At 51.9% G+C, this 15,027-nt stretch overlaps 1 protein-coding gene across 1 annotated transcript in view; it reads right to left on the bottom strand.

Moving 5' to 3' along the window:
- LOC128657109 (gastrula zinc finger protein XlCGF26.1-like) overlaps positions 1-14,722 on the bottom strand; it is a 36,752-nt gene extending 22,030 nt beyond the window's left edge. The window contains exon 1 of the mRNA XM_053711356.1: positions 14,630-14,722. The gene's annotated coding sequence lies outside the window, so the exon portion shown is untranslated. The remainder of the gene's footprint in view (positions 1-14,629) is intronic.
- Positions 14,723-15,027: the final 305 nt, after the last annotated feature.

The raw sequence follows: 15,027 nt of genomic DNA, 5'->3' as shown, positions 1-15,027 counted from the left end.
GTATCCCTCAGACACAACACCCCTGCACACTCACCTGTAACCCATGTCCCTCAGACACAACACACCTGCACACTCACCTGTAACCCATGTCCCTCAGACACAACACACGTGCAAACTCACCTGTAACCCATGTCCCTCAGACACAACACACGTGCACACTCACCTGTAACCCATGTCCCTCAGACACAACACACGTGCACACTCACCTGTAACCCATGTCCCTGAGACATAACACATGCACACTCACCTGTAACCCATGTCCCTCAGACACAACACACGTGCACACTCACCTGTAACCCATGTCCCTGAGACATAACACATGCACTCACCTGTAACCCATGTCCCTCAGACACAACACACCTGCACACTCACCTGTAACCCATGTCCCTCAGACATAACACACGTGCACACTCACCTGTAACCTGTATCCCTCAGACACAACACACTTGCACACTCACCTGTAACCCATGTCCCTGAGACGTAACACGTGCACACTCACCTGTAACCCATGTCCCTCAGACACAACACACCTGCACACTCACCTGTAACCTGTATCCATCAGACACAACACACCTGCACACTCACCTGTAACCCATGTCCCTCAGACACAACACACGTGCACACTCACCTGTAACCTGTATCCCTCAGAAACAACACACCTGCACACTCACCTGTAACCCATGTCCCTCAGACACAACACACGTGCACACTCACCTGTAACCTGTATCCCTCAGACACAACACCCCTGCACACTCACCTGTAACCCATGTCCCTCAGACACATCACCCCTGCACACTCACCTGTAGCCTGTATCCCTCAGACACAACACACCTGCACACTCACCTGTAACCCATGTCCCTCAGACACAACACACTCACCTGTAACCCATGTCCCTCAGACACAACACCCCTGCACACTCACCTGTAACCCATGTCCCTCAGACACATCACCCCTGCACACTCACCTGTAACCCATGTCCCTCAGACACAACACCCCTGCACACTCACCTGTAACCCATGTCCCTCAGACACATCACCCCTGCACACTCACCTGTAGCCTGTATCCCTCAGACACAACACACGTGCACACTCACCTGTAACCCATGTCCCTCAGACACAACACACGTGCACACTCACCTGTAACCCATGTCCCTCAGACACAACACACGTGCACACTCACCTGTAACCTGTATCCCTCAGATACAACACACCTGCACACTCACCTGTAACATGTCTCCCTCAGACACAACACACGTGCACACTCACCTGTAACCCATGTCCCTCAGACACAACACACCTGCACACTCACCTGTAACCTGTCTCCCTCAGACACAACACACGTGCACACTCACCTGTAACCCATGTCCCTCAGACACAACACACGTGCACACTCACCTGTAACCCATGTCCCTCAGACACAACACACATGCACACTCACCTGTAACCCATGTCCCTCAGACACAACACACGTGCACACTCACCTGTAACCCATGTCCCTCAGACACAACACACGTGCACACTCACCTGTAACCCATGTCCCTCAGACACAACACACCTGCACACTCACCTGTAACCCATGTATCTCAGACACAACCAACATGCACAATCACCTGTAACCCATGTATCTCAGACACAACACACATGCACACTCACCTGTAACCCATGTCCCTCAGACACAACACACATGCACACTCACCTGTAACCCATGTCCCTCAGACACAACAAACCTGCACACTCACCTGTAACCCATGTCCCTCAGACACAACACACCTGCACACTCACCTGTAACCTGTATCCCTCAGACACAACACACATGCACACTCACCTGTAACCCATGTCCCTCAGACACAACAAACCTGCACACTCACCTGTAACCCATGTCCCTCAGACACAACATACCTGCACACTCACCTGTAACCTGTCTCCCTCAGACACAACACACGTGCACACTCACCTGTAACCCATGTCCCTCAGACACAACACACATGCACACTCACCTGTAACCCATGTCGCTCAGACACAACACACGTGCACACTCACCTGTAACCCATGTCCCTCAGACACAACACACCTGCACACTCACCTGTAACCCATGTCCCTCAGACACAACACATGTGCACACACACCTGTAACCCATGTCCCTCAGACACAACACACCTGCACACTCACCTGTAACCTGTATCCCTAAGACACAACACACCTGCACACTCACCTGTAACCTGTATCCCTCAGACACAACACACCTGCACACTCACCTGTAACCCATGTCCCTCAGACACAACACACGTGCACACTCACCTGTAACCTGTATCCCTAAGACACAACACACCTGCACACTCACCTGTAACCTGTATCCCTCAGACACAACACACCTGCACACTCACCTGTAACCCATGTCCCTCAGACACAACACACTCACCTGTAACCCATGTCCCTCAGACACAACACACGTGCACACTCACCTGTAACCCATGTCCCTCAGACACAACACACCTGCAACATGTCTCCCTCAGACACAACACACCTGCACACTCACCTGTAACATGTCTCCCTCAGACACAACACACGTGCACACTCACCTGTAACCCATGTCCCTCAGACACAACACACGTGCACACTCACCTGTAACCCATGTCCCTCAGACACAACACACTTGCACACTCACCTGTAACCCATGTCCCTCAGACACAACACACATGCACACTCACCTGTAACCCATGTCCCTCAGAAGCAACACACCTGCACACACACCTATAACCCATGTATCTCAGACACAACCCACATGCACACTCACCTGTAACCCATGTCCCTCAGACACAACACACCTGCACACTCACCTGTAACCTGTCTCCCTCAGACACAACACACGAGCACACTCACCTGTAACCCATGTCCCTCAGACACAACACACCTGCACACTCACCTGTAACCCATGTCCCTCAGACACAACACACCTGCACACTCACCTGTAACCCATGTCCCTCAGACACAACACATGTGCACACTCACCTGTAACCCATGTCCCTCAGACACAACACACGTGCACACTCACCTGTAACCTGTATCCCTCAGACACAAGACACCTGCACACTCACCTGTAACCCATGTCCCTCAGACACATCACACCTGCACACTCACCTGTAACCTGTCTCCCTCAGACACAACACACCTGCACACTCACCTGTAACCCATGTCCCTCAGACACAACACACCTGCACACTCACCTGTAACCCATGTCCTCAGACACAACACTAAGCTGCACACTCACCTGTAACCCATGTCCCTCAACACCACCACATGCACACTCACCTGTAACCCATGTCCCTCAGACACAACACACCTGCACACCTCACCTGTAACCATGTTCTCCCTCAGATACAACACACCTGCACACTCACCTGTAACCCATGTCCCTCAGACACAACACACCTGCACACTCACCTGTAACCATGTCTCCTCAGGACACAACACACCTCACACTTCACCTGTAAACCCATGTCCCTCAGACATCAACACACTGCACACTCACCTGTAACCCATGTCCCTCAGAAGCAACACACCTGCACACACACCTATAACCCATGTATCTCAGACACAACCCACATGCACACTCACCTGTAACCCATGTCCCTCAGACACAACACACCTGCACACTCACCTGTAACCTGTCTCCCTCAGACACAACACACGAGCACACTCACCTGTAACCCATGTCCCTCAGACACAACACACCTGCACACTCACCTGTAACCCATGTCCCTCAGACACAACACACCTGCACACTCACCTGTAACCCATGTCCCTCAGACACAACACATGTGCACACTCACCTGTAACCCATGTCCCTCAGACACAACACACGTGCACACTCACCTGTAACCTGTATCCCTCAGACACAAGACACCTGCACACTCACCTGTAACCCATGTCCCTCAGACACATCACACCTGCACACTCACCTGTAACCTGTCTCCCTCAGACACAACACACGTGCACACTCACCTGTAACCCATGTCCCTGAGACATAACATATGCACACTCACCTGTAACCCATGTCCCTCAGACACAACACACATGCACACTCACCTGTAACCCATGTCCCTCAGACACAACATACGTGCACACTCACCTGTAACCTGTATCCCTCAGAAACAACACACCTGCACACTCACCTGTAACCCATGTCCCTCAGACACAACACCCCTGCACACTCACCTGTAACCCATGTCCCTCAGACACAACACACCTGCACACTCACCTGTAACCCATGTCCCTCAGACACAACACACCTGTACACTCACCTGTAACCCATGTCCCTCAGACACAACACACGTGCACACTCACCTGTAACCTGTCTCCCTCAGACACAACACACATGCACACTCACCTGTAACCTGTCTCCCTCAGACACAACACACCTGCACACTCACCTGTAACCTGTCTCCCTCAGACACAACACACGTGCACACTCACCTGTAACCTGTCTTCCTCAGACACAACACACCTGCACACTCACCTGTAACCCATGTCCCTCAGACACAACACACCTGCACACTCACCTGTAACCCATGTCCCTGAGACATAACACATGCACACTCACCTGTAACCCATGTCCCTCAGACACAACACACCTGCACACTCACCTGTAACCCATGTCCCTCAGACACAACACACCTGCACACTCACCTGTAACCCATGTCCCTCAGACACAACACACATGCACACTCACCTGTAACCCATGTCCCTCAGACACAACACACGTGCACACTCACCTGTAACCCATGTTTCTCAGACACAACACACGTGCACACTCACCTGTAACCCATGTCCCTCAGACACAACACACCTGCACACTCACCTGTAACCCATGTCCCTCAGACACAACACACGTGCACACTCACCTGTAACCCATGTCCCTCAGACACAACACACATGCACACTCACCTGTAACCTGTATCCCTCAGACACAACACACCTGCACACTCACCTGTAACCTGTATCCCTCAGACACAACACACCTGCACACTCACCTGTAACCCATGTCCCTCAGACACAACACACGTGCACACTCACCTGTAACCTGTATCCCTCAGACACAACACACATGCACACTCACCTGTAACCCATGTCCCTCAGACACAACACACGTGCACACTCACCTGTAACCCATGTCCCTCAGACACAACACACATGCACACTCACCTGTAACCTGTATCCCTAAGACACAACACACCTGCACACTCACCTGTAACCTGTATCCCTCAGACACAACACACCTGCACACTCACCTGTAACCCATGTCCCTCAGACACAACACACGTGCACACTCACCTGTAACCTGTATCCCTCAGAAACAACACACCTGCACACTCACCTGTAACCCATGTCCCTCAGACACAACACACGTGCACACTCACCTGTAACCTGTATCCCTCAGACACAACACCCCTGCAACCCATGTCCCTCAGACACATCACCCCTGCACACTCACCTGTAGCCTGTATCCCTCAGACACATCACCCCTGCACACTCACCTGTAACCCATGTCCCTCAGACACAACACACCTGCACACTCACCTGTAACCCATGTCCCTCAGAAACAACACATGTGCACACTCACCTGTAACCCATGTCCCTCAGACACAAGACACCTGCACACTCACCTGTAACCCATGTCCCTGACACAACACATGTGCACACTCACCTGTAACCTGTCTCCCTCAGACACAACACACGAGCACACTCACCTGTAACCCATGTCCCTCAGACACAACACACCTGCACACTCACCTGTAACCCATGTCCCTCAGACACAACACACGTGCACACTCACCTGTAACCTGTATCCCTCAGACACAAGACACCTGCACACTCACCTGTAACCCATGTCCCTCAGACACATCACACCTGCACACTCACCTGTAACCTGTCTCCCTCAGACACAACACACGTGCACACTCACCTGTAACCCATGTCCCTCAGACACATCACACCTGCACACTCACCTGTAACCTGTCTCCCTCAGACACAACACACGTGCACACTCACCTGTAACCCATGTCCCTGAGACATAACATATGCACACTCACCTGTAACCCATGTCCCTCAGACACAACACACATGCACACTCACCTGTAACCCATGTCCCTCAGACACAACACACCTGCACACTCACCTGTAACCCATGTCCCTCAGACACAACACACCTGCACACTCACCTGTAGCCTGTATCCCTCAGACACAACACACATGCACACTCACCTGTAACCCATGTCCCTCAGACACAACACACCTGCACACTCACCTGTAACCCATGTCCCTCAGACACAACACACCTGCACACTCACCTGTAACCCATGTCCCTCAGACACAACACACATGCACACTCACCTGTAACCTGTCTCCCTCAGATACAGCACACATGCACACTCACCTGTAACCTATGTCCCTGAGACATAACATATGCACACTCACCTGTAACCCATGTCCCTCAGACACAACACACGTGCACACTCACCTGTAACCCATGTCCCTCAGACACAACACACGTGCACACTCACCTGTAACCCATGTCCCTGAGACATAACACATGCACACTCACCTGTAACCCATGTCCCTCAGACACAACACACCTGCACACTCACCTGTAACCCATGTCCCTCAGACACAACACACATGCACACTCACCTGTAACCTGTCTCCCTCAGATACAGCACACATGCACACTCACCTGTAACCTATGTCCCTGAGACATAACATATGCACACTCACCTGTAACCCATGTCCCTCAGACACAACACACATGCACACTCACCTGTAACCCATGTCCCTCAGACACAACACACGTGCACACTCACCTGTAACCCATGTCCCTGAGACATAACACATGCACACTCACCTGTAACCCATGTCCCTCAGACACAACACACGTGCACACTCACCTGTAACCCATGTCCCTGAGACATAACACATGCACACTCACCTGTAACCCATGTCCCTCAGACACAACACACCTGCTACACTCACCTGTAACCCATGTCCCTCAGACATAACACACGTGCACACTCACCTGTAACCTGTATCCCTCAGACACAACACACCTGCACACTCACCTGTAACCCATGTCCCTGAGACATAACACACGTGCACACTCACCTGTAACCCATGTCCGTCAGACACAACACACGTGCATACTCACCTGTAAACCATGTCCGTCAGACACAACACACCTGCACACTCACCTGTAACCCATGTCCCTCAGACACAACACACCTGCACACTCACCTGTAACCCATGTCCCTCAGACACAACACACATGCACACTCACCTGTAACCCATGTCCCTCAGACACAACACACGTGCACACTCACCTGTAACCCATGTCCGTCAGACACAACACACCTGCACACTCACCTGTAACCCATGTCCCTCAGACACAACACACGTGCACACTCACCTGTAACCTGTATCCCTCAGACACAACACACCTGCACACTCACCTGTAACCCATGTCCCTCAGACACAACACACATGCACACTCACCTGTAACCCATGTCGCTCAGACACAACACACGTGCACACTCACCTGTAACCCATGTCCCTCAGACACAACACACTTGCACGCTCACCTGTAACCCATGTCCCTCAGACACAACACACCTGCACACTCACCTGTAACCCATGTCCCTCAGACACAACACACGTGCACACTCACCTGTAACCCATGTCCCTCAGACACAACACACGTGCACACTCACCTGTAACCCATGTCCCTCAGACACAACACACCTGCACACTCACCTGTAACCCATGTCCCTCAGACACAACACACGTGCACACTCACCTGTAACCCATGTCCCTCAGACACAACACACCTGGACACTCACCTGTAACCTGTCTCCCTTAGACACAACACACGTGCACACTCACCTGTAACCCATGTCCCTCAGACACAACACACCTGCACACTCACCTGTAACCCATGTCCCTCAGACACAACACATGTGCACACTCACCTGTAACCCATGTCCCTCAGACACAACACACGTGCACACTCACCTGTAACCTGTATCCCTCAGACACAACACACGTGCACACTCACCTGTAACCTGTATCCCTCAGACACAAGACACCTGCACACTCACCTGTAACCTGTCTCCCTCAGACACAACACAAGTGCACACTCACCTGTAAACCATGTCCCTCAGACACATCACACCTGCACACTCACCTGTAACCTGTCTCCCTCAGACACAACACACGTGCACACTCACCTGTAACCCATGTCCCTGAGACATAACATATGCACACTCACCTGTAACCCATGTCCCTCAGACACAACACACATGCACACTCACCTGTAACCCATGTCCCTCAGACACAACACACCTGCACACTCACCTGTAACCCATGTCCCTCAGACACAACACACCTGCACACTCACCTGTAACCCATGTCCCTCAGACACAACACACCTGCACACTCACCTGTAGCCTGTATCCCTCAGACACAACACACATGCACACTCACCTGTAACCCATGTCCCTCAGACACAACACACCTGCACACTCACCTGTAACCCATGTCCCTCAGACACAACACACCTGCACACTCAGCTGTAACCTGTATCCCTCAGAAACAACACACCTGCACACTCACCTGTAACCCATGTCCCTCAGACACAACACACGTGCACACTCACCTGTAACCTGTCTCCCTCAGACACAACACACGTGCACACTCACCTGTAACCCATGTCCCTCGGACACAACACACGTGCACACTCACCTGTAACCCATGTCCCTCAGACACAACACACGTGCACACTCACCTGTAACCCATGTCCCTCAGACACAACACACCTGGACACTCACCTGTAACCTGTCTCCCTTAGACACAACACACGTGCACACTCACCTGTAACCCATGTCCCTCAGACACAACACACCTGCACACTCACCTGTAACCCATGTCCCTCAGACACAACACATGTGCACACTCACCTGTAACCCATGTCCCTCAGACACAACACACGTGCACACTCACCTGTAACCTGTATCCCTCAGACACAACACACGTGCACACTCACCTGTAACCTGTATCCCTCAGACACAAGACACCTGCACACTCACCTGTAACCTGTCTCCCTCAGACACAACACACGTGCACACTCACCTGTAAACCATGTCCCTCAGACACATCACACCTGCACACTCACCTGTAACCTGTCTCCCTCAGACACAACACACGTGCACACTCACCTGTAACCCATGTCCCTGAGACACAACACACCTGCACACTCACCTGTAACCCATGTCCCTCAGACACAACACACATGCACACTCACCTGTAACCCATGTCCCTGAGACACAACACACCTGCACACTCACCTGTAACCTGTATCCCTAAGACACAACACACCTGCACACTCACCTGTAACCTGTATCCCTCAGACACAACACACCTGCACACTCACCTGTAACCCATGTCCCTCAGACACAACACACGTGCACACTCACCTGTAACCTGTATCCCTCAGACACAACACCCCTGCACACTCACCTGTAACCCATGTCCCTCAGACACATCACCCCTGCACACTCACCTGTAGCCTGTATCCCTCAGACACATCACCCCTGCACTCACCTGTAACCCGTATCTCTCAGACACAACACACCTGCACACTCACCTGTAACCCATGTCCCTCAGACACAACACACCTGCACACTCACCTGTAACCTGTCTCCCTCAGACACAACACACGTGCACACTCACCTGTAACCCATGTCCCTCAGACACAACACACCTGCACACTCATCTGTAACCCATGTCCCTCAGACACAACACACCTGCACACTCATCTGTAACCCATGTCCCTCAGACACAACACCCCTGCACACTCACCTGTAACCCATGTCCCTCAGACACATCACCCCTGCACACTCACCTGTAACCTGTATCCCTCAGACACAACAAACCTGCACACTCACCTGTAACCCATGTCCCTCAGACACAACACACTCACCTGTAACCCATGTCCCTCAGACACAACACACGTGCACACTCACCTGTAACCCATGTCCCTCAGACACAACACACCTGCACACTCACCTGTAACATGTCTCCCTCAGACACAACACACGTGCACACTCACCTGTAACCCATGTCCCTCAGACACAACACACGTGCACACTCACCTTTAACCTGTATCCCTCAGACACAAGACACCTGCACACTCACCTGTAACCTGTCTCCCTCAGACACAACACACGTGCACACTCACCTGTAACCCATGTCCCTCAGACACAACACACGTGCACACTCACCTGTAACCCATGTCCCTCAGACACAACACACGTGCACACTCACCTGTAACCCATGTCCCTCAGACACAACACACTCACCTGTAACCCATGTCCCTCAGACACAACACACCTGCACACTCACCTGTAACCCATGTCCCTCAGACACAACACACGTGCACACTCACCTGTAACCCATGTCCCTCAGACACAACACACTCACCTGTAACCCATGTCCCTCAGACACAACACACCTGCACACTCACCTGTAACATGTCTCCCTCAGACACAACACACCTGCACACTCACCTGTAACATGTCTCCCTCAGACACAACACACCTGCACACTCACCTGTAACATGTCTCCCTCAGACACAACACACGTGCACACTCACCTGTAACCCATGTCCCTCAGACACAACACACGTGCACACTCACCTGTAACCTGTATCCCTCAGACACAAGACACCTGCACACTCACCTGTAACCTGTCTCCCTCAGACACAACACACGTGCACACTCACCTGTAACCCATGTCCCTCAGACACAACACACGTGCACACTCACCTGTAACCTTTCTCCCTCAGACACAACACACGTGCACACTCACCTGTAACCCATGTCCCTGAGACATAACATATGCACACTCACCTGTAACCCATGTCCCTCAGACACAACACACATGCACACTCACCTGTAACCCATGTCCCTCAGACACAACACACGTGCACACTCACCTGTAACCCATGTCCCTCAGACACAACACCCCTGCAAACTCACCTGTAACCCATGTCCCTCAGACACAACACACCTGCACACTCACCTGTAACCCATGTCCCTCAGACACAACACCCCTGCACACTCACCTGTAACCCATGTCCCTCAGACACAACACACGTGCACACTCACCTGTAACCCATGTCCCTCAGACACAACACACGTGCACACTCACCTGTAACCTGTCTCCCTCAGACACAACACACATGCACACTCACCTGTAACCTGTCTCCCTCAGACACAACACACCTGCACACTCACCTGTAACCTGTCTCCCTCAGACACAACACACGTGCACACTCACCTGTAACCTGTCTTCCTCAGACACAACACCTGTAACCCATGTCCCTCAGACACAACACACCTGCACACTCACCTGTAACCCATGTCCCTCAGACACAACACACATGCACACTAACCTGTAACCTGTCTCCCTCAGACACAACACACGTGCACACTCACCTGTAACCCATGTCCCTCAGACACAACACACCTGCACACTCACCTGTAACCCATGTCCCTCAGACACAACACACCTGCACACTCACCTGTAACCCATGTCCCTGAGACACAACACACATGCACACTCACCTGTAACCCATGTCCCTGAGACACAACACACATGCACACTCACCTGTAACCCATGTCCCTCAGACACAACACACGTGCACACTCACCTGTAACCCATGTTTCTCAGACACAACACACGTGCACACTCACCTGTAACCCATGTCCCTCAGACACAACACACCTGCACACTCACCTGTAACCCATGTCCCTCAGACATAACACACGTGCACACTCACCTGTAACCCATGTCCCTCAGACACAACACACGTGCACACTCACCTGTAACCCATGTTTCTCAGACACAACACACGTGCACACTCACCTGTAACCCATGTCCCTCAGACACAACACACCTGCACACTCACCTGTAACCCATGTCCCTCAGACACAACACACATGCACACTCACCTGTAACCTGCATCCCTCAGACACAACACACCTGCACACTCACCTGTAACCCATGTCCCTGAGACGTAACACGTGCACACTCACCTGTAACCCATGTCCCTCAGACACAACACACATGCACACTCACCTGTAACCTGTATCACTAAGACACAACACACCTGCACACTCACCTGTAACCCATGTCCCTCAGACACATCACCCCTGCACACTCACCTGTAACCCATGTCCCTCAGACACAACACACATGCACACTCACCTGTAACCCATGTCCCTCAGACACAACACACGTGCACACTCACCTGTAACCTGTATCCCTCAGAAACAACACACCTGCACACTCACCTGTAACCCATGTCCCTCAGACACAACACACGTGCACACTCACCTGTAACCTGTATCCCTCAGACACAACACCCCTGCACACTCACCTGTAACCCATGTCCCTCAGACACAACACACCTGCACACTCACCTGTAACCCATGTCCCTCAGACACAACACACGTGCACACTCACCTGTAACCCATGTCCCTGAGACATAACACATGCACACTCACCTGTAACCCATGTCCCTCAGACACAACACACCTGCACACTCACCTGTAACCCATGTCCCTCAGACATAACACACGTGCACACTCACCTGTAACCTGTATCCCTCAGACACAACACACCTGCACACTCACCTGTAACCCATGTCCCTGAGACGTAACACGTGCACACTCACCTGTAACCCATGTCCCTCAGACACAACACACGTGCACACTCACCTGTAACCTGTATCCCTCAGACACAACACACCTGCACACTCACCTGTAACCCATGTCCCTCAGACACAACACACGTGCACACTCACCTGTAACCTGTATCCCTCAGACACAACACCCCTGCACACTCACCTGTAACCCATGTCCCTCAGACACATCACCCCTGCACACTCACCTGTAACCCATGTCCCTCAGACACAACACCCCTGCACACTCACCTGTAACCCATGTCCCTCAGACACAACACACGTGCACACTCACCTGTAACCCATGTCCCTCAGACACAACACACGTGCACACTCACCTGTAACCCATGTCCCTCAGACACAACACACGTGCACACTCACCTGTAACCCATGTCCCTCAGACACAACACCCCTGCACACTCACCTGTAACCCATGTCCCTCAGACACAACACACGTGCACACTCACCTGTAACCCATGTCTCTCAGACACAACACACCTGCACACTCACCTGTAACCCATGTCTCTCAGACACAACACACGTGCACACTCACCTGTAACCTGTCTCCCTCAGACACAACACACGTGCACACTCACCTGTAACCCATGTCTCTCAGACACAACACACATGCACACTCATCTGTAACCCATGTCCCTCAGACACAACACACATGCACACTCACCTGTAACCCATGTCCCTCAGACACAACACACATGCACACTCATCTGTAACCCATGTCCCTCAGACACAACACACGTGCACACTCACCTGTAACCCGTATCTCTCAGACACAACACACCTGCACACTCACCTGTAACCCATGTCCCTCAGACACAACACACCTGCACACTCACCTGTAACCCATGTCCCTCAGACACAACACACCTGCACACTCATCTGTAACCCATGTCCCTCAGACACAACACACCTGCACACTCACCTGTAACCCATGTCCCTCAGACACAACACACGTGCACACTCACCTGTAACCCGTATCTCTCAGACACAACACACCTGCACACTCACCTGTAACCCATGTCCCTCAGACACAACACACGTGCACACTCACCTGTAACCCATGTCCCTCAGACACAACACACATGCACACTCACCTGTAACCCGTCTCCCTCAGACACAACACACATGCACACTCACCTATAACCTGTCTCCCTCAGACATAACACACATGCACACTCACCTGTAACCCATGTCCCTCAGACACAACACACATGCACACTCACCTGTAACCCATGTCCCTCAGACACAACACACCTGCACACTCACCTGTAACCCATGTCCCTCAGACACAACACACCTGCACACTCACCTGTAACCCATGTCCCTCAGACACAACACACCTGCACACTCACCTGTAACCCATGTCCCTCAGACACAACACACGTGCACACTCACCTGTAACCCATGTCCCTCAGACACAACACACCTGCACACTCACCTGTAACCCATGTCCCTCAGACACAACACACCTGCACACTCACCTGTAACCCATGTCCCTCAGACACAACACACGTGCACACTCACCTGTAACCTATGTCCCTCAGACACAACACACCTGCACACTCACCTGTAACCCATGTCCCTCAGACACAACACACCTGCACACTCACCTGTAACCCATGTCCCTCAGACACAACACACCTGCACACTCACCTGTAACCCGCGTCCCTCAGACACAACACACGTGCACACTCACCTGTAACCCGTCTCCCTCAGACACAACACACATGCACACTCACCTGTAACCTGTCTCCCTCAGACATAACACACATGCACACTGACCTGTAACCCATGTCCCTCAGACACAACACACGTGCACACTCACCTGGGCTGATGCTGTCACTGGATTCCTCATCTGGGGCTCCCAGCTGATGCCTCACACACAAATCTTCTGTTATCTCAACCTTCACTATATCAGCGTTATCTTCATCTGTACAAATAAAGCAGATTCAGTTTTTATATCACATGATTATATATTTCCCAGAGAGACAATAACACCAAATACACACACTGTGGTACTTTCCTCAATTTTTTTACTTTTTAGCTGAAGGCCTTTAGTCTGGGCTGTGAGCCTCTATATCCCAGTATAAAACTACAACATGAACTAAACAAGGGTTAAACACATGTTGTTATCTGCGCTTATAAACCAGACAGTAAACTACAAGGGAGAGCAGTAAGTAACTGTGTGCACAGCCCCGGCAGACTCTCACGTATTACTACTCA

Source organism: Bombina bombina, chromosome 4 (genome assembly GCF_027579735.1).
Source record: "Bombina bombina isolate aBomBom1 chromosome 4, aBomBom1.pri, whole genome shotgun sequence".
Classification (NCBI taxonomy): domain Eukaryota; kingdom Metazoa; phylum Chordata; class Amphibia; order Anura; family Bombinatoridae; genus Bombina; species Bombina bombina.
The sequence above is the reverse complement of the archived record's forward strand: the minus strand, read 5'-3'. Positions and strand labels throughout refer to the sequence as shown.